Consider the following 20,799-nt stretch of genomic DNA (forward strand, 5'->3'; position numbering starts at 1 on the left):
ATCAGTGTAACATTGCTAACATTCTGTTTCCTGAAATTCTACCATAAATAAAGATCATTTTAAAGCTATTAAGCATCATAATAGATTACTTCCTAATTCGATAGCAGACTTACTATATTTATTTATTATTTACCAAACATTCTTATTATATTTATATATCTACTGATTACCTGAGTTTCATGGCAGTTATATTGTACTTATATGGTAGTTACCTAAGCTTCATATCATTTTACTATATCTATATAACAGTTACCTAAATATGACATTAATTTACTATATGTATGTATTACTTACGTACATCTGACGTCACTTTACCGTATTTACAACTGCAGAATGTGTAAACAGATAAGTTTTATGTAGTATTCTATCTTCAGAACGTTGTCAGTGTCATATTTAAAATATTCACCTTTATACTAGTAATGTAGAGTGTATGATCTTGTTGTCACCAACACTACAGTTTCTCTTTTCATATTTTAGGCCTAAGCCACAGAACACGATACAGGTAGAAAAACGAACTGAAGGAATCCAAGTTTATGTGATAAATCATCAGAGGGGACAACTGAGAATGCTGTTTTTATAACCCTCTTCGTGATTACTTTGAACATGGAGTTTATGGTCAACATAACTCGCTTTAACCAAATAGCCTTCTATGAACAGAATCTCTTTAAGGGATCGACTTCTAGGAACGCATGAAATAATCCTGTGTCAGAGAGATTCAAGACAATGTGGAACATGACGAGCGCCGTACAATTTTAGCTTAGTGAACCAATGTTAGTTGATACAAAGTTTTATAACTACGATTGTCCAGATAAAGAGACTTTTTATATTACAATAGTTCTGTCTTCAATACCTTCATTAATAAAGTTATTGTTATAATAGGAGCCAAACAAACATATTGGAATCGAACTGTTTGTTTTGAATTTCGCACAAAGCCGTCCCTAATTTAGCAGTAAGACTTGAGGGAAGGCAGCTAGTCAATACCACCCACGGCCAACTCTTGGGTTATTCTTTTACCAACGAATAGTGGGATTGACCATAACATTATAACGTCCCAAGGTGTGACAAGGGTTAGAAGTCGAACGCCTTAACCCACCCTGCCATGTCGTGCCTGAATCGAACTGAAATGTCATGTGAAGAGTGACTTAATGTTCGTGTTAAAACATAAATCTAACATCTGAGTTTATATATTTCAGTAAGTAATTATTTCTAGAATGTCATTCCATGTTTCACATGAAAGGGTCAAGGGTCATAAAGAACATAAAATTATTTAATTACGATTTAATGTAAGCAAATATGATGCTGACAGAGGCATGCGCAGCTATTCAAGTCCACTTCAACGTTACGTGAGGTGAAATCGTGCTATGTTTATATAACACTAATTCATGGAGAATGTTAAATCGATAAGTTGGACTAGTTTACCTTAAAGTGTGCAATAAAGTTTGTTTTTTATTATTTCTTGCTTTACAATTAAAGCTGTGGTTCTGCTATGTATTTATAGAAGTGAAACTTTTACGTACAAATTAATTACGAATATCGCTTCAGGACAGTTAGTACAGAAAAATACTGATTAGAACAGAAATAAAAATACAGCCTTAATAATAAACGTTTTCACTGGTGTTGAAGTGCACGACATAATAGGTATCTTTCATTACGTAACACGTTGAAACGAAACGTTAGATAATAACACAGGTATCTTTCATTACGTAACACGTAGAAACGAAACGTTAGATAATAACACAGGTATCTTTCATTACGTAACACGTAGAAACGAAACGTTAGATAATAACACAGGTATCTTTCATTACGTAACACGTAGAAACGAAACGTTAGATAATAACACAGGTATCTTTCATTACGTAACACGTAGAAACGAAACGTTAGATAATAACACAGGTATCTTTCATTACGTAACACGTTTAGATAATAACACAGGTATCTTTCATTACGTAACACGTAGAAACGAAACGTTAGATAATAACACAGGTATCTTTCATTACGTAACACGTAGAAACGAAACGTTAGATAATAACACAGGTATCTTTCATTACGTAACACGTAAAACGAAACGTTAGATAATAACACAGGTATCTTTCATTACGTAACACGTAGAAACGAAACGTTAGATAATAACACAGGTATCTTTCATTACGTAACACGTAGAAACGAAACGTTACATAATAACTGGTAATTGTTTTCGAAATAACTCATTTTAATGAAGCTCAAACATAAGAGTTTCTTTGATTTGTTTACATTTTTACTTAATATCTATAAGTTGTTTGTGAAGCGTAACGTAAAATAATTAAATAACTTCGTTGTTTCCACTTGAAATCTCTAGTTGATGTACTTTATTTGAAACGTTTAGTTGATGTTGTACTTTATTTGAAACGTTTAGTTGATGTTGTACTTTATTTGAAACGTTTAGTTGATGTTGTACTTTATTTGAAACGTTTAGTTGATATTGTACTTTATTTGAAATCTCTAGTTGATGTTGTACTTTATTTGAAACCTCTAGTTGATGTTGTACTTTATTTGAAACGTTTAGTTGATATTGTACTTTATTTGAAACGTTTAGTTGATGTTGTACTTTATTTGAAACGTTTAGTTCATATTGTACTTTATTTGAAACGTTTAGTAGATGTTGTATTTTATTTGAAACGTTTAGTTGATGTTGTACTTTATTTGAAACGTTTAGTTCATATTGTACTTTATTTGAAACGTTTAGTTCATATTGTACTTTATTTGAAACGTTTAGTTGATGATGTACTTTATTTGAAACGTTTAGTTGATGTTGTACTTTATTCGAAACGTTTAGTTCATATTGTACTTTATTTGAAACGTTTAGTTGATGTTGTACTTTATTTGAAACGTTTAGTTCATATTGTACTTTATTTGAAACGTTTAGTTGATATTGTACTTTATTTGAAACGTTTAGTTCATATTGTACTTTATTTGAAACGTTTAGTTGATGATGTACTTTATTTGAAACGTTTAGTTGATGTTGTACTTTATTCGAAACGTTTAGTTCATATTGTACTTTATTTGAAACGTTTAGTTGATGTTGTATTTTATTTGAAACGTTTAGTTGATGTTGTACTTTATTTGAAACGTTTAGTTGATGTTGTACTTTATTTGAAACGTTTAGTTGATGTTGTACTTTATTTGAAACGTTTAGTTGATGTTGTACTTTATTTGAAACGTTCAGTTGATATTGTATTTTATTTGAAACGTTTAGTTGATGTTGTACTTTATTTGAAATGTTTAGTTCATATTTACTTTATTTGAAACGTTTAATGATGTTGTACTTTATTTGAAACGTTTAGTTGATGTTGTACTTTATTTGAAACGTTTAGTTGATATTGTACTTTATTTGAAACGTTTAGTTGATGTTGTACTTTATTTGAAACGTTTAGTTCATATTGTACTTTATTTGAAACGTTTAGTAGATGTTGTATTTTATTTGAAACGTTTAGTTGATGTTGTACTTTATTTGAAACGTTTAGTTCATATTGTACTTTATTTGAAACGTTTAGTTCATATTGTACTTTATTTGAAACGTTTAGTTGATGATGTACTTTATTTGAAACGTTTAGTTGATGTTGTACTTTATTTGAAACGTTTAGTTGATATTGTACTTTATTTGAAATGTTTAGTTGATGTTGTACTTTATTTGAAACCTCCAGTTCATGTTTTATCTTATTTGAAACGTTTAGTTCATATTGTACTTTTTTTGAAATTCAGCAAAGTCTGTATGGTCATATGTTGTTCTAGAGGGCCTATTAACTTTATACGTTATTCCAGGGCGTCTATTAATTTTAGACATTGTTTTAGAGGGTCTATTAACTTTATACTCTGTTCTAGAGAATCTATTACCTTTACACATTGTTCTAGGACGTCTATTAACTTTATGCATTGTTCTAGGGCGTCTATTAACCTTACACATTGTTCTATGGTGTCTATTAACTTTACACATTGTTCTAGAGCGTCAGTTAACTTTGTACATTGTTCTAAGGTGTCTATTAACTTTACACATTGTTCTAAGGTGTCTATTAACTTTGTACATTATTCAAGGGCGTCTATTAATTTTAGACATTGTTTTAGAGGGTCTATTAACTTTATACACTGTTCCAGGGCGTCTATAAACTTTATAAATTGTTCTAGATCGTATATTAATTTCATACGTTGTTTCTATTTACATAATTTCCGATATGTATTGTTACGATTAATAACTTTTATTTTTCAACATTAACTTTGAGGAGTTCTGAAACTATTTCTTTCTCCTTGTTTCTCCTGTTCTGTACGTTCCAAGTTCTCCTTTTCTCCTTTTTAAAATCACACACAGATATTTCCTTGTCATCTGAGAGAGGCACTTGTAAGGACGGATTGTTACAACAATCAATACTCTCTAAGTTACGTTACTTATAACATCGCATAATTCTGTCACCTCTGGCAACACTAGAAAAAAAATTCCAAAATTATTACGTACAGTAAATATAAATTGTAACAAAATACGACACACTGATACAAAACTTTAGCCAATCTCATTTTCCTTAAACGTTGAAAAATCGTGATTCCTAGGTTACTTAAGCCTTAGAATTGGCCTTACATGGTTACTTATTAATATATAACAATAAATGTTGAGTAATTACCACAGACAGTGATAGATGACCTCAGCCATAATCACTTTTAATGAATATCTTTGACCTCACAACAACCCTCTGGGTCCCCTACTGGTACAACAGTAGCTCTACGGACTTACAACGCTAAAATTAGGGGTTCGATTCCCCTCGGTGAACCCAGCAAATAGCCCGATGTGGCTTTGCTATAAGAAAACACACATACAACCCTTTGACTCTAAAACATTGTAAGGATTACCCCGACATTGGCAATCACTTGAACTAACAGTCATCTCAGCCAACAGAACACATCAGAACTTTTCATTTATATGAATCGTTATCACGAACATTATTTATAACTTCCCATTCGACTTGATCTGACAAGAGTATGCCTGGATCTAACTCGCCATTGGTTGTTGTCAGATTCGTAACTATCCAATCAGAAGCAACAGTTAGTACATTATTTATTACTTCCCATTCGACTTGATCTGACAAGAGCATGCCTGGATCTAACTCGCCATTGGTTGTTGTCAGATTCGTAACTATCCAATCAGAAGCAACAGTTAGTCATTTATCCATATTGGATTCTAATACAGAATGACTGGGAAAGAGCCACTCTAGAATTATCGAACTTGTTTTATTTAAATGACAAATGCATAATCAGAAAATGTAATTTTACGTAAGTGACTCGGAAGCGAGAGTGAATTACTGTTGCTATCTGTCAAATAAAATTTTAAACTTGAGATTACAGGAAATGAAATATATTGTATATCTTTAGTTGAATTTTAAGACCACTAGAACAAGTCTCACTACGTTTCACTTTAATTATGAATTGCTCTGGGACTAGTAGTTTTACTTTAGAATGCTTCGTGTAAGCCTCACTTCATTGTCAAGGTGATTCCCTCTAAACTTTGGTGGTCACTTTCTACGCAAAAAAATTCTGTTTGTGACCTAACGTTCTGCAAAAAGTTAGATGGTCAAACTAAAAATACGATGACCTGATGTGATGACATGGCTTTAAACCGAACTTTTCAGACGATGACCTGATGTGATGACATGGCTTTAAACCAAACTTTTCAGACGATGACCTGATGTGATGACATGGCTTTAAACCGAACTTTTCAGACGATGACCTGATGTGATGACACGGCTTTAAACCGAACTTTTCAAACGATGACCTGATGTGATGACACGGCTTTAAACCGAACTTTTCAGACGATGACCTGATGTGATGACATGGCTTTAAACCAAACTTTTCAGACGATGACCTGATGTGATGACATGGCTTTAAACCGAACTTTTCAGACGATGACCTGATGTGATGACACGGCTTTAAACCGAACTTTTCAGACGATGACCTGATGCGATGATATGACTTTAAGCCGAACTTTTCAGACGATGACCTGATGTGATGACATGGCTTTAAACCGGACTTTTCTGACGTAGATGAGTATTTTACTATTTGTTTTGTATTTAAGTTCAATGATTCGAGAAAGACCTTTCTGTGAAACCTACATGTTGAGAAATTATAAAAGGAAAGGTACTCACCCAAACTTCTAACAGTACCATTCCAGTACCAGTAACAATAAGGTATTTCAACATGTTTGGACACGTTTTAAAACCGGAAAAAGAATAAGTGATTATTCATTGTTCTTTTTGGCAAATTACAACTTTGCAATCGAAAGATGGTATACGGTCAAGTTCTGTTACATAAGAGAGCATCAGGACTACACAACTACCAGATAAGTTGTATATTTTAGGACGTTACAATTAAGAACCCAAAATGATTTACATATTGAGAGGGATCACAGAATACTCTAACTAAAATACCTGTCTAAAGGCCATAGTTTTAAAAATAAAGTTCGGTTGACCTAGAATACAGTAAATTTTGAAATTGAAATTGTCCTAGTTTTTTTTTTTATCAGAGAGAAGCGCCTGTAAGGCCTAGTAAATAGAGTGAGGGCAAAGGTTTGAAATAGCGATATGCTTCTGAATATATTCTGCATTTTCAGAAGTGAACGCGTTATAAAAGTGACAGACAATCTTGTTATTCTGGTAGTTGTGATAAACTCAAGGGTCCTCAAGGGGACCTTTTTATCCACAAGTTTATTACAAATGCAGCATAGGACGTCATTCAGGTTGAATATGTCCTTATATATTAGCGTTGGTTTTCAGAAATTCTGACATTAACTCAGAAACAATTAATTAATTACCTTGTAATCACAGTTAGAAAGATCGTTTTAATTAGGAACGTGAAAATGCCTTTTACATCAATTTTAATACCTGGTATGTGAAACGTAAGCCCTAAGATACAAGAAAGTTTGGATATTTAAGCTGATAAGAAAATGAGCTGCTTAACATCTTATTTTGCAACTAGTCGTCGCCACCCACCGCCAAGTCTTGGGCTACTCTGTTTTTTTACCAACTAATAATCAGATTGACAGTCATATTATAACGCTCTCACGGCTGAAAAGTCGACCATGTTTGATGTTACGGGGATTTGAGCCAGCGACCCTCAAATTACGAATCGAACATCCTAACCACCTGGCCATGCCAGGTCCATAAACTTTTGCATATATTCTCTTTAATTAACGCTGTAATCGTTTCCTTGTTTACCATTAATATTTGTTATTGTTGTTATTACTTTCTCAAAATAAGTTTGAAGTTATTTGATTCTCACTAATATATTCTGTTAGTTTCCTTTCGTATGAAACACGCTTGCACTATTTTGATGCATTTTTATTTTTACTTTATTTGGAAGTCAGTCAAATACGTTAAAAGATTATGTTTTGTTTCTAAACCTCTTATGTGAGCCCTTCAGTAACTTTTATATCTGTTAATTTGATGTCTGAATTAATTTTTCAAGCCATTCGCCTCTTTCTAGTTCAGCCATATAGTTGGTTTAACCTGTTGACTGCCAAGTATTTCAGCTGCTACAATACAACTCTAATGCTTCTTCATTTTGTAACTTTTTCATGACGCCATTTTGGATCGAAAGTGAAACAATTTGTAAGTAGGCCAAATTCATATATGGTTCTGACATCTAGCGTTGAAGTTAGGTATTATTGAGAACGAATTAACTCGTCCGTGGCACTATGTTACCGATCGGCTTGAACGAGTTATCTCGTCTACGGCACTGAACAGGTTAAAGAACCCGAGTTTCCCAGTTTGAGGCAATTTCTTCGGAGGCTTTCCCTCATGGTGTATTTCTCTGTGCAACATTTTTTTCTAACTTAAAATAAGATGAGTGTATATAAATATATACAGTCAAAAAAGTGCTATTTTTTACTCAAAGAAATCAGCTTTCTTCCAGCAAGTAAACGAAGCTGAAATTGTTTTACACTATCTAGATTAATGTAAGTTTTATTTACTCTGACTTTCTCTGAAGACCAGAAAATATAAAGATCACAGTGGATATTTTCATAAGTCAGAGGAGGTAAGACTGACTCAGTTCAATAAATAAGGAAACTAAAACTGGTTAGTTAACAGACAACGTAAAATAATTCAGTAACAAGTGATGCTTAGTTACAGCTTTATTTATCTAAGATAATATTGTTGGGGTTTTCATCAAGTAGCTCCCATACTGTAAACGGTTTTTCCTAGTGACAAGTTTGACTGTAACTCACGGTCATTTACGCTAAAAAATACTGTTAATTATTTTTACAAAACTCCAAACACCATTATTAACCTGCAATTATAATTTGCGCTTCTCATTGGACTGGTTTATTAATAGCTGATAATTTACAGTTTATAAAACGAAATTTTTATATAGTTCACACGATAAAGGCATAACTTATACAATATAAGTCATACTTTTATATAGTTCACACGATAAAGCCCCCCGCTAGTACAGCGGTATGTCTCCGGATTTACAACGCTAAAATCAGGGGTTCGATTTCCCTCGGTGGGCTAAGCAGATAGCCTTTGTGGTTTTGCTAAAAAGAAAACACAAACACACACGATAAAGACATAACTTATACAATATAAGTGATATTTTTATATAGTTTACACGATAAATGCTATATTTTTACAGTTTACTTAATATAAAACCATATTTTTACATATTTCACACACAAAAGCAAACGTGTTTACATAACTTATGCAATGTGTCATATTTTTGTATAGTTCACACGATAAAGGTTATAGTTTTATGCTATAAAATGTCTTTATTTCACAACTCTGATAAACTCTTGGTTTGTTACAAATAGCTATATTCCAACAGAATGGAGCACCACCCCACTTCGATCGAATTGTTAAAGTGTTTTAAAACAAAACTATTCCGGAGCATTGGATTGGTAGGGGAGAGCCGATCAAATGGCATTTCGTTCGTACGATTTAACCCCTTTAGATTCTCATATCTCAGTTGTTTTTTTCCAAAACAAAAGTCAACCATAACAACATCAAAAGACGCTGAAGGACTGAAACATTAGATTCGTGATGCTGTCTTATCCATCTCTACTGATGTACTGGAAAATATTTTATCAGAATTTGAACACAGAATCAGATTATTTACAGCGAATGGTGAAAGGTATGAAGAAGTTAGTTATGAAAACTGCTTGTATTTATATTCAATTCTTCTTGTTTCTTGAAATAACTGTAAAATTATTCATACTTTGTTTTTGATGTATTCATTTTTGGATACTCTGTAGATTTTAATTTATAGGTCCAGATATCTGTATATGCATATATATAAGTGTGTGTATAGCAGAGCTGTTCGTTTGCTTGTCTTATGTAGTGTCACAACAGAACGCATTTTGTTAAACTTTTCTAAACTAACATAAGGAGACTCGCACTCCTACTCCTAAAATCGGAGTTTAAACAAAGAAGCTGTCGAACAAAAGGTTCAGTTTTGCTGCCGTGAAGAAGGAGGTTGGGGAGCCGATGTTAAACTAAAATGACGTTCAATGCTGTGCGAAGAATTGGATCTTTTCATCGGAAGAATGGGCCGTGTGCTCCGGCCCAAAATAGTGGGAGGGTGCGGCTCATACCACTTTTTAAATCTAACATTGCCGAGAACCTCTATAAAGTGTGATTTGAAAATTTATATAAAGCAAAACAAGTGGACTTTATCACTTCAAATTTCACATATCTTAACATATTTAATATGATTTTTTTTGGTATTTTTTGTGGTGACGTAATGCACGTCGTATAAAACCATTGGTCTTTAGTAACGTAATAAATAACATTATACAACTATGTTTCTAATGTTTACATCAAGTTGTAAAGCAGTTATTTAAAAGCAACGCTATTTGTTACGGTTAACCATTTCAGCTTCACACGATTTCACACATGTTTGTTCGTTTGTTTTTAATATCTGGCGTATAAACATATCATTTCTAATAATTTATGTAAAATATATATCATACGAATGTTCTTACACTTCACCCCTTATGAAACAATTGTGTGAATTATAACAGCCTCTTTCATATAATGTTTGTTTGTTTGTTTTGGGATTTTTCGCAAAAGCTACTCGAGGGCTATCTGCGCTAGCCTTCCGTAATTTAGCAGTGTAAGACTAGAGGGAAGGCAACTAGTCATCACCACCTACCGCCAACGAATATTGGAATTGATCAAAACATTATAACGCTCCCACGGCTGAAAGAACAAGCATATTTGGTGCGACAGGGATTCGAACCCGCGACCTTCGCATTACGAATCAGGCAAACCAGAGCTATAATGCAACATGTAAGAAATGTTCACAAACTTTCTCAGCACAGAGCTCTACCAAACATTTCTCAGTTAGAGAATCCCTGGCTTTATGGATCTAACTCAACCGTTTCTGCTCAGATCTTGCTCTCGAACCGTTGTTCTTGTTTGCTTTGTACAACACCAATAGTCCTGTTTCACAAGTTACAACATCAACACTTTGTAGAACTCTCGATGTACTGTTTGATTACACGACATGAATGTTGTTTTTTAATTATTCAAACTGTTCATTGTAATGGCTTTATAACCGTGAGGTTTTGAAGTCCATTTGTACGTCATAACCATTTGCCACATTGAAATTCCGTGTTATGTTGTAGATTGGTGGATTAGAAATTCCAAACTACGTCATTGGTTGTTCTTTTCAAACTCACTAATACGTCATATCACTTTCCTAACCACCATGCTACGTCATAAAGTCAGTAGTTTGAAACTTCGTACAATATCACATAATAAAACCTGGCTGTTTTGAAACTCATAGATATATTATACGACTAAAAACTAGCTGTTTTTTAAGCTCCATGTGTACGATAAACTACGTTTTTGATCTTTATCTTTAGAATTTCATACAAAGCCACACGATGGCTATCTGCGCTAGCCGTCCCTAATTTAGCAGTGTAAGGCTAGTCATTATCACACACCGCCAACTCTTGCACTTCTTTTTTATCAACAAATAGTGGGGTTGGCCATAACTTAATAACGCCCCCACGGCTGAAAGAGCGAGCATGTTTGGTGTGACGGGGATTCGAACCCACGATCCTCACATTGCAGGTCGATCGTCGTAACCATGTGGCCATGCTAGGGCTAACTAGTTGTTTTAAACTCCCAGATATATCATACGACTAAAAAACAACTGTTTCTAAACTCCATGTACACGATAAGACAGGTTGTTTGAAACTCCCAGATATATCATGCGACTAAAAAACTGTTTCTAGTTTGAAACTCCCAGATATATCATGCGACTAAAAATAGTTGTTTTTTTAACTCCCTGTTATATCACAGAATAGTCGATTTCAAATGCGACATTCCATCGTATGACTATTCCTTTAAAAATTTTCGCTAAATCTTAAAGTTTGTCATTTTGAAATTACGTGCGGAACTAAACAACTGGTTCTCTCGTGTTCATGTTTTATAAGTTAGAAGTACTTGGAGGACTTCTAATTAATTATTTTAAATATTAATTGCAAATATCACCTTTTCATGTTGTTAGTCGGATATTTATCAGGACATTCTGTTCACAAGTTAAGTGTTTGTTTAATTATACTAAATGCTATTTTAACTAATACACGAAACTTGGTCAATGAAATGGAGTCAGTATATAGGAAACTCTGCCTTTGATAGTTAACTGAATATTTATTTGATTTGTTTTGAATTTCTCGTAAAGTTACACTAGGGATATCCGCGCTGGCCTTATCTGCCATATATTTTGGTTCTCTGTTTGTCTTAGAATTAGTCCCAGAAAGATTCCCACACCAAAAGATGTTTGAAAAAATAAAACAAAATGGTGGGCGGGGAGGGACCAGCATGTTCAAATGGTTAGAGAGCTTGGCTTTTACTCTGAGGGTCGGGGTTTGAAACCTCGTACCAGCAAACATGCTTGCCCTCTCAGCTGGGGTTACAATGTGACTGTTAATCCTACTATTCGTTGGTAAAGAGAGTGGTCAAAGAGTTGGCGGTGGGTGGTGATGACCAGGTGCCCTCTATCTAGTCTTTCACTACTAAATTAGGGGCGGGGAGTGCAGATAGTCCTCGTGGATCTTTGAGCGAAATTCACAACAAACAAAACAATAAACTTTATGCCAACAAAATTTACAGAAAAAAAAACAAACGGATCTGTGCTGACAACCTGTATGCAACCTGTAATTGATGAGTCCTAGTAGAACATCACACTGATGTTACAGGATTGATTTTTTTACATATGGTTTCAAAAATAATTTAATGATCGTTACATTCCCAAACGTTGAACCGAATAGTAACACTGAATTAAACCAGTTCACATATTATATATATATACAAACAAAATGGCTTGGATGTAGTCACCTATGTTACTATAGTGAATATCACTCACCGTACAGTGATGTCACAGAGGCATACACCATAACATCATTAATTTCAGGACTATGTGGCCCGGCATGGCCAAGCGTGTTAAGGCGTGCGACTCGTAATTTGAGGGTTGCGGGTTTGCCAAACATGCTCGCTCTTTCAGCCGTGGGGGCGTTATAATGTGACGGTCAATCCCAGGTCAATCCCACTATTCGTTGGTAAAAGAGTAGCCCAAAAGTTGGCGGTAGGTGGTGATGACTAGTTGCCTTCCCTCTAGTCTTACACTGCTAAATTAGGGACGGCTAGCACAGATAGCCCTCGAGTAGCTTTGTGCGAAATTCAAAAACAAACAAACAAAAACAGGACTATGCGTTAATAAGATGTCATAACTTAATGTCAGATTTTCAATAGTCAAAGGAAGGTTTGTTTTGTTTTGTTTCTCAAAGGAAGGACAGAACGAGCAATACGTAGAACAAGAAGAAGAAAACAAAAAACATAAAAGAAACAAGTAAATTCACTTTGATTTAATAAACTTGTTGTTGCTACGAGATCAAACTAACGTTCGTATCCACTGTTTCTATAATTTTTCGTATATTACAGTTGCTAGGTTGCCAGTGCTGTAATAAAAGCTGTCGTCTTCGAAGGAGTTAGTCAGAAGAGTTATCAAATATGTTCTTAAGACAAGTCTCGAGTAGTTAAAGTCTCTCCAAAGTTTGAGGAACACTTTCCATCCCATACATACCTCAATGTACCGATTAATGACGCCCAGAAGCTCGTGGGCTCTATAAAAGTACCTGAAAATTAAGTCAAATTGAAACACAAAAACAAATACAACAAAATGGCAGAAAGAAAAACAAGTGCTCGTTTACAAGAAATGAATCACGCACGACGATTCATAAGTTGACTCGTTTAAGGAAAACAAATCATATTCAACGAAACATGACCGCAACGGTAACAACTTACGACACAAAACAGATTTAAATGTCGAACAAAATCAAACACTTAACAATTTCAATCATTGAAATGAACATTGGGTTGGGTGTAACCTGGTGATTAGCGTGCCGGCCTGAGGACCTGAAAGTCCATCGTCTCTGTCTCCCTGTTTTAATTTCAAACCAAGAGTGAGTTAAAAGAGTGATGGTCATCTCCATCACTTGATTACATTATCCAAGTGTAAGATTGTGTTTCATGTATTATTGCGCAGTTTTTGAACTATAACACAGTAAACACACGTTTAATTGTTTTCGTTGTTTTATCAAGGTCTTTTCTGAATAAACCGAACATCCGATTTGAGAGACCTAAATTTATTTACCTCCTGTCAACAAAATTCTGAATTTTATCTTATCATTCAATAAAACCCACTCATGTCTCTGCAGAGAGACCTAACGCTTGTCTATTGTTCAGTATTTTTTCTTCTAAGCGCTTTTCAGTTAACCGCCGTTTCTTCCCTTCTCAGCGGATTGACTTGAAACTCGAAAGGTTCAATACTCCTAGGTACCTTTGTCATTTTTTTATGTTGACTTCTATTTAGGCCGTTTTAACAATTTTACAGAATTAAAGGTAACACGACCCAAAAATGTATATTTTAGGCTCTTATGTGGTCATATTTATGGAGGAATATTGACTCTAATAAATACATTTCCATGTGACCAACATATTACCATACAAAGAGGTTGGACTTGCGCATTCTGATTCTTTTTAGAGTGGTCAGAGGTCACAAAATAGCATATATTTGGGAGTTCTGACCAGTTTATATTGTAATTGGTATAAATATACATTTTTCTACAAATTCTACACACTGACAAATATAAATGGTGGACTTGCCTACTTTTGGTAATTGTGTAGTAGTCAATCTGCCACAAGAAGCATAATTTTAAGTTTTTTCGACAAAATATTCTTCATATTTCGACCAATTCGCTTGTGACTTGGAGTAAACATATTTTTTTTTACAAATTTTGTTTTTGCAAATTTGTTTTCTGAGTTTCGCCTAAAGCTACACGAGAACTGTCTTCGTTAGCCGTCCCTAATTTAGTAGTGTAAGACTGGATGGAAGGCAGCTAGTCGTCACCACCTACCGGCTGCTCTTTTACCAACGAATAGTAGGATTGACCGTCGCACACGCGAATAGCATTTTCGTCGCAATGGACAGTAAAGTTTGAGCCATCACAATCACAGTTCGGCATGTTAACTTCCCATTCACTCCCTGCTTAAGCACTCACTAAGAAACTTGATTTGTTAGGAACGAATTTTTCTGTTTTTGTTGATATGATACTTATCACATCAGACAGAGCTCAACTGTTTACTTTTAAAACATATTCGCAATCAAAACGAAATAACAATAAAAACTATATATCTCCTCTTCAGAAACTTAGTGTAATAAAACTTTTAAATCTGTTTTTGACTATCAAAACTCAATAACAATAAAAAACTATAACTCTACTCTTCAGAATCTTAGTGTAATAAAACTTTTAAATCTGTTTTTGACTATCAAAACTCGATAACAATCAAAAACTATAATTCTGCTCTTCAGAAACTTAGTGTAATAAAACTTTTAAATCTGTTTTTGACTATCAAAACTCTATAACAATCACAAACTATAACTCTGCTCTTCAGAAACTTAGTGTAATGAAACTTTTAAATCTGTTTTTGACTATCAAAACACGATAACAATCAAAAACTATAACTCTGCTCTTGAGAAACTTAGTGTAATAAAACTTTTAAATCTGTTTTTGACTATCAAAACTCTATAACAATCACAAACTATAACTCTGCTCTTCAGAAACTTAGTGTAATGAAACTTTTAAATCTGTTTTTGACTATCAAAACACGATAACAATCAAAAACTATAACTCTGCTCTTCAGAAACTTAGTGTAATAAAACTTTCAAATCTGTTTTCAACTATCAAAACTCGATAACAATCAAAAACTATAACTCTGCTCTTCAGAAACTTAGTGTAATAAAACTTTCAAATCTGTTTTCAACTATCAAAACTCGATAACAATCAAAAACTATAACTCTGCTCTTCAGAAACTTAGTGTAATAAAACTTTCAAATCTGTTTTTGACTATCAAAACACGATAACAATCAAAAACTATAACTCTACTCTTCAGAAACTTAGTGTAATAAAACTTTCAAATCCGTTTTTAACTATCAAAACTCGATAACAATCACAAACTATAACTCTGCTCTTCAGAAACTTAGTGTAATAAAACTTTTAAATCTGTTTTTGACTATCAAAACACGATAACAATCAAAAACTATAACTCTGCTCTTCAGAAACTTAGTGTAATGAAACTTTTAAATCTGTTTTTGACTATCAAAACTCAATAATAATCAAAAACTATAACTCTACTCTTCAGAAACCTAGTGTAATGAAACTTTTAAATCTGTTTTTGACTATCAAAACACGATAACAATCAAAAACTATAACTCTACTCTTCAGAAACTCAGTGTAATAAAACTTTTAAATCTGTTTTTGACTATCAAAACTCAATAATAATCAAAAACTATAACTCTGCTCTTGAGAAACTTAGTGTAATAAAACTTTTAAATCTGTTTTTGACTATCAAAACACGATAACAATCAAAAACTATAACTCTGCTCTTCAGAAACTTAGTGTAATAAAACTTTCAAATCTGTTTTCAACTATCAAAACTCGATAACAATCAAAACTATAACTCTGCTCTTCAGAAACTTAGTGTAATAAAACTTTCAAATCTGTTTTCAACTATCAAAACTCGATAACAATCAAAAACTATAACTCTGCTCTTCAGAAACTTAGTGTAATAAAACTTTCAAATCTGTTTTCAACTATCAAAACTCGATAACAATCAAAAACTATAACTCTGCTCTTCAGAAACTTAGTGTAATAAAACTTTCAAATCTGTTTTTGACTATCAAAACACGATAACAATCAAAAACTATAACTCTACTCTTCAGAAACTTAGTGTAATGAAACTTTTAAATCTGTTTTTGACTATCAAAACACGATAACAATCAAAAACTATAACTCTACTCTTCAGAAACTTAGTGTAATGAAACTTTTAAATCTGTTTTTGACTATCAAAACACGATAACAATCAAAAACTATAACTCTACTCTTCAGAAACTCAGTGTAATAAAACTTTTAAATCTGTTTTGACTATCAAAACTCAATAATAATCAAAAACTATAACTCTGCTCTTGAGAAACTTAGTGTAATAAAACTTTTAAATCTGTTTTTGACTATCAAAACACGATAACAATCAAAAACTATAACTCTACTCTTCAGAAACTTAGTGTAATAAAACTTTTAAATCTGTTTTTGACTATCAAAACACGATAACAATCATAAACTATAACTCTGCTCTTCAGAAACTTAGTGTAATAAAACTGTCAAATCTGTTTTCAACTATCAAAACTCGATAACAATCATAAACTATAACTCTGTTCTTCAGAAACTTAGTGTAATGAAACTTTTAAATATTTTTTGGAACACTATAGAGTTACTAAAGTGTAGCTCCTTGTAACTAAGAATACTAAAACGCCTCCATTTTGGTTTTGATCATGTAAACATATATTATACATATACATACATTAAACACATACATGTACATATGCATATACTAAACATATACATATACTAAACACATACATATACATAACACATACATATACATAACACATACATATACATAACACATGCATATACTAAATGCATACATACATGTATATTAAACACATATATATGCATATGCCAAACACATACACATACATACACTAAACATATACTAGACAAAAAGCATCTGAAATAAGTTTAGATAAAAACCGGGGTTTTTGAACGGAATACTTATTTTCATTTTTTTATTTAACGTTATAATAAAAGTAAACAAACAACAAAAGTAAGTATGCGATCCATTCAAAGGATCTCTGGACGTTTCTCCTGCCCCCCGCTGGATTCAAAGGATCTCTGGACGTTTCTCCTGCCCCCCGCTGGTACAGCGGTATGTCTACGGATTTACAACGCTCAAATCAGGGATTCGATTCCCCTCGGTGGGCTGAGCAGATAGCCCGATGTGGCTTTGCTATAAGAAAAACACACAAACACACAGAAATTTCTCCTGATGCCAATCCGCAACAACTGTTTCAACTTTTTTCTTTACGAAAGTTTAGAGTAACTATTGTGTTGCCATCTGGTAGTGAAAAATAACATTTTGTGTCGCTTTACACTTTTGAATTGCAGGCTAAACTACTGAATTCCGACCAAAATTTTCTATTTTGGTTATCTGTTGTCATAAGTTTCATATAAAATTACATATTTATTTTCTTTCAGAAAGTGTAAAGTGATTATTGTGTCGTCATTTGGTAGTCATTACATATTTATATACGTCATAATTTATGACGTCATAAATCCATAAATTAGCTAAGCTTACTTTTAAGCTTTCTATTATTATATATAGTCTTTCATTTTCACTTCTCGTAAAAATTGGTTTTCTCTGATAAACTGTTCAGAGCGTGTAAGTTAAACAAGATAAAAAATTCTCTTTTTTGTTCAGAAATACCTACGTATACGTTTCAATACCGACGAACGCCCAATGCGGTCACGTCAGTGCATGCTCGAATCACACACGTTGGTGATATTTGAGTAACGAAGCACATAAAATTAACATAATACATTATTTTGGTTAAAATTCTAACTTCTACTTTAGAGACAGCTCAGAAGATGAACGTAAATCACGTATAGGTGTAAAATATGCTGCATAAGTAAAATAAAATGATTCATGATTCCTGAATGTAGGTGGCGTCCCTTGCATAAAGATAATTGGTGAGCCACGTGAACCCAACTCCTCAATATTCGTGTTGTTTCACTTGTGTAATTTACGAAAGTTCGAAAGATTATTGAAATTATTTGATTTAGTGAAAAGAAATGAAAACACGCACACGGTTTATAGAGTTCGAGGCTAAACTATTGGCAGTAACGTGGATTTAAAGAAAGCAGACCTAGAAAGGTCGGACAGTAATGACCTTTGTATGGTGTATGTTGACCACGTTAGCTCAGTAGATTATTTGGTATCAGTGGAAACCCTTTCTTGTTTAACATTCATAAATCCAACACTCTATTAAATATTCCCACTTACATATCGTAAACCATGACAAAGAAACTATACAATTCAACCGATAATATAACAATGCTATATATATAAATTTCTTAACAAGTGGGTTTCTCGACATCACTGAATGCTATATTTATAACATGCTATAAATAGTTAGTTGCTCGACTTCAACGTAATGACACTTCAAAGTACAAATATTACTGTTTAATAGCTGGAGTACCCGTCCTCTGGACGGAAGAGCTATTTAGATTCTTGATTAATGAAAGGTTGTCTTAGGATATGAAAAGTTGCTTCCTTTATAAGCAATTGTAAACAAAAAAAACACGCAAAAACGCTCATAAGAAGCGCAAGATACAAAATGTGAAACCACAACTTTGATTGTATCTCCCCATGGACCCAAAAAGGCTTCTTGTCAAATTGAAATTTCTATGTTCCTCTTCATGGACCAAATGAGCCTCCGTATCAATGTTCGTAAAGCGACATCTATATCCTGTGAAGTTGTTACATGGACAGACAACACAAAGAACTATTACAGTTATATGGATTTCAGAATATGAACTACAGACATTAAATGTTATTGTTAATTCTACATTATGCACTACAAATATTAAATATTATTGTTAATTATAAAATATACATTACAAGCAATAAATACTTTTGTTAATTCTACAGTATGCACTACGAACAGTAAATATTATTGTTAATTCTGCAATATGCAATACAAACATTAAATACTATTATTACTTCTGCAATATGCACTACAAACATGAAATATTATTGTTAATTCTACAATATGCATTACAAACATTAAATACTATTGTTAATTCTACACTATGCACTTCAAACATTAAATACTGTTGGTAATTCTACAATATGCACTACAAACATTAAATAATGTTTTTAATTCTACAATATACATTACAGACATTAAATATTGTTAATTCTACAACATGCACTACAAACATTAAATATTGTTTTTAATTCTACAACATGCACTAGAGACATTAAATATTGTTAATTCTACAATATGCACTACAAACATTAAATATTATTTTTATATCTACAATATGCGTTACAGACGTTCAACATTATTTTTAATTCTACAATATGCACTACAAACTTTAGCCATTGTTGTTGTTTTTGGATACAAAATATTTTTCAACACTATTTTAAATTCACGCAAAACAGACTGAAGCAAATATGTTAATATGAAAATAAGTATTAGAGAACTGGACTGAAGTCCAAACGTGCTGATATTAAAACAAGTCAAACGAATCATACATGCTAACATTGAAACCAATGGAGTGAGTAGAGAGACGAATAAAAAATATTGTACCAGCAAGTTTTAACTGAATACAAACACACGTTTGTTATTTGCATACTTCGAAAAAACAAGAAAATTCGCACTAATGCAGATTCTAAATATTCAGTTCTTTAGAAATATGTAAATATCTACATAAATAATTTATATAGAGTTTTCACTTTCACGGAGTTTTATTTTTAACCAGAGAATAGTTTTATTTTTAACCAGAGAATAGTTTTATTTTTAACTAGAGAATTGTTTTATTTTTAACCAGAGAATAGTTTTATTTTTAATTAGAGAATAGTTTTATTTTTAACCAGAGAATAGTTTTATTTTTAATTAGAGAATAGTTTTATTTTTAACCAGAGAATAGTTTTATTTTTAACCAGAGAATAGTTTTATTTTTAATTAGAGAATTGTTTTATTTTTAATTAGAGAATAGTTTTATTTTTAACCAGAGAATAGTTTTATTTTTAACCAAAGAATAGTTTTATTTTTAATTAGAGAATTGTTTTATTTTTAACTAGAGAATAGTTTTATTTTTAACCAGAGAATAGTTTTATTTTTAACCAAAGAATAGTTTTATTTTTAATTAGAGAATTGTTTTATTTTTAACTAGAGAATAGTTTTATTTTTAACCAGAGAATAGTTTTATTTTTAATTAGAGAATAGTTTTATTTTTAACCAGAGAATAGTTTTATTTTTAACTAGAGAATTGTTTTATTTTTAACCAGAGAATAGTTTGATTTTTTACAATAATTTAATTAGGAATGTTAATTTGAATCTTCGTAACAGATAAATAGAAAACAAATCATAACAGCATGAAATATATGCACGCCCAGTTTTCGAAGAACTTACAAGATAGCTCTTAGTTTTGTTTTTTTGAATTTTGAGCAAAGCTACTCGAGAGCTACCTGCGCTAGCCGTCCCTAATTTAGCAGTGTAAGACTGGAGAGAAGACAGCTTGTCATCATCACCCACCGCCAACTCTTGGGCTACTCTTTTACCAACGAATAGTGAGATTGACCGTCACATTATAACGCC

Source organism: Tachypleus tridentatus, chromosome 3 (assembly GCF_004210375.1).
Source record: "Tachypleus tridentatus isolate NWPU-2018 chromosome 3, ASM421037v1, whole genome shotgun sequence".
In the NCBI taxonomy this organism is placed as follows: domain Eukaryota; kingdom Metazoa; phylum Arthropoda; class Merostomata; order Xiphosura; family Limulidae; genus Tachypleus; species Tachypleus tridentatus.